The sequence below is a fragment of the Marmota marmota genome, unplaced genomic scaffold, assembly GCF_001458135.2.
Source record: "Marmota marmota marmota unplaced genomic scaffold, marMar, whole genome shotgun sequence".
NCBI classification, from domain to species: Eukaryota; Metazoa; Chordata; class Mammalia; order Rodentia; family Sciuridae; genus Marmota; species Marmota marmota.
This window is the reverse complement of record NW_026000016.1, coordinates 37,336,968-37,339,534: the sequence shown is the minus strand read 5'-3', so window position 1 is coordinate 37,339,534 and position 2,567 is coordinate 37,336,968. Positions and strand designations below refer to the sequence as shown.

The window sequence follows — 2,567 nt, the reverse complement described above, 5'->3', positions numbered from 1 at the left end:
GAATGTCTCCCTGCCCACTCTCCTCCACTCTCAACTATCACTATGGGCACAAAGAGAACAAAGAGCTCAGCAGATCTTTGGCACAGTTAGATGGCATCCGTTTTCAGGCCTGGTTTTTCACTGAGGTAATATCTCTACCTGCTGCCAACTAGACCTGTTGGTGTATGTAACGGATGCTTCATTCTGACTCATCACACCTTGCTTGTGGCAGCGAACCCAGGAGCCATTGTTTCCTGGTGATCTCTGGCCTACTTTTTCCAAAATGCTCTAAGGCAGCCATAGAGCATTGTGGAATGGACTCTCCCTCCTTCAGTGAGCCAACGGCCTTTGACACAGCTGCTACCTATTCGTTTTAGCAGGCGGAGTTGTGCAGAAGGGGGACTCTTCCAGGGAAGTCACAATATAGAAGTTGCCGTAAACGCATCCCAGGTTCTGCTAACTCCAGAAGGACCTTTGAAGAGTGAAATCTGGGAGCTCGGGGACCAAAAGGTACCACACAGGCTGTGATGTCCAGCATCAGGGCCTTGAGGGGAGGAGCACAGCGGGAGAAGCCCTATTAATTCAAACTCAGAATAAACCCCACCCAGAGCAGTCCTAGAGCTGCATCTACTTCCACATTCCTTGCTATATTTTAATTCCACATCTAATTCTCCTTGACATTTGGTTCAAATATCACCTCTTCCAGGAAGTCTTCATCACCCTGCCCAGTAGGTGCCTCTTGATGGCACCCTAACGCCCTCTGGATGGCTCTATCAGCACACTTATCACATTGTTGCAAATGACCTGTCTTCCTCACCTAGACCATGAACTTCTTGTAGACCTGAACCGACTCACCTTCATCTTCATTTCCTGTCCATAGCTTAATACATAGCCTTGTATGTTTATTGTATGAGTAAAAGGTCTGGGTCAACTGCTTGGTGGCAGTGTGTTCTGGGCAATACAATTTGCTTCTCTGAGCATTAAGTTTGTCACCTTCAGACTGGTGAGAAATCCATGTCTCAGTGGGCTGTTGTTCATTCTGTTCTACAATACTGACACATGGGCACAGAGAGTTGATTCATTAGAGCCATAGACCTGCACAGGAATTACGAAAAAAGAAAAAAAGCAGCAATCTCATTTTAGTTCAATGATGTCCCATAGTCAGTTTGTGATCCCTTTTCTCCATAGACACATTGTCCCAACCATTAACATCAGCACTGCTAGAAAGGACAGAAGTTTCCTCTCACAACCCCAATGCCTTTCTTTCTATGACCCCATGCTGGGGGTGGAACTCAGGGCCTCATGGATGTTAGAAAGTGCTTGACCACTGACCTATATCCCCAGCCCTCTTTTTTTTTTCTTAAATGAGAAACATAAGCAGGTCATTCTTAAAAGCTTCCCTGGGAATCCAGTATCTCTAATTACCTTGATTGATTAACATATTCTTATTATTTCTCCCATTGATTCTACAAACCTGGACTCCCCGTATTACATATAGGTGAAGTGAGGTCAAGCTTACTCAGAGAGTTTCTGATGGTTTATCCAAATGCTTTGGGAAGGAAAAGAGGAAGCAGCAGTGGTCTGAGCCTCCAGGAAACTTAATAAGTCGCCCAACAGTTGGAGAGCTTGTTGAATGTGTTCAGTGAAGTTCCAATGCTACAGGTAGGGGGAAAGGGGCAGACTATCAGAAGACCATAGAGCCACCATGTTAGTGAATGCTGCTGGTCCCAACCTGTAATATATTGCCATAGAACCATCACTACCCATCATCCCCAGCCATGCAAACCACATGTACACACATGCACTAGCGCACGTGCACACACACACGCGCACACACACACACACACACTGCTAAGAGCCAAGTATATGATGCATGGCATTTTTGGTCGAAAGGTGACGCCAGCTAGCCATTGAGATGATATGATTATGTTAAGATTTGCATTCATATGGATATTGGACTCCTGCTGTTCACCTAGGCCGGCTACAGGACTCCTGGAGAGTTCCCATTGGTTGGGGAAGTACAGTAGGAGGGAGTTCCGGGGGAGGAGCTCTCTCTGCGGGTCCGGGAGGAGGCCGCGTGGGTGGAAAAAATCTTCCCGGCGGTACCGGACATTGGCGGCAGTTTCAAAAAATAAACTTTGTTCCTGCTTGAGTGGCTCGTGATTTTGTGCCCAGCCAGACTGCGGGAACTGGCGGCCCGCACGGGGAACGCCTGAAGCTTGGAGGTGAGTAAAATTGCTCGCCCCTGAGGGAAGGCAACAAAATGGGTGACCATTTCAAAAAACAATGTGTTCTCGTTTTGATTTATCTTGTTTTTGTTTCAAGCTGCCTATCCCTAGAATTTTCTCAGGCAAACTGGGAAAAATGGTTGGCTCAAGGTTTGAAGTTGTTCGGCCCTGAGAAAGAGAAAATTGATACAACTATTCTTTGTTCAGTTTTTATTTCATTCTGTTTCGGTTCTGTTTTATGCTATCTTATTGGGTTGCGTTACCTTTATAGTAGATTAGAAACTAGTAAAAAACAAACCGAAAGACTGTTAAGTAAATTGTTAGAGGTCCAGACTATGGTAGAAAACATGTTAGGTCAAG

General features: G+C 45.7%; 1 long non-coding RNA gene across 1 annotated transcript in view; it reads right to left on the bottom strand.

Moving 5' to 3' along the window:
• Positions 1–583: 583 nt before the first annotated feature.
• LOC125618567 overlaps positions 584–2,567 on the bottom strand; it is a 9,171-nt gene continuing 7,187 nt past the window's right edge. Inside the window, exons 4-5 of the long non-coding RNA XR_007349906.1 lie at positions 1,499–1,635; positions 584–1,074 (exon numbers count right to left, since the gene is read on the bottom strand). This is a non-coding gene — a long non-coding RNA (uncharacterized LOC125618567). The remainder of the gene's footprint in view (positions 1,075–1,498; positions 1,636–2,567) is intronic.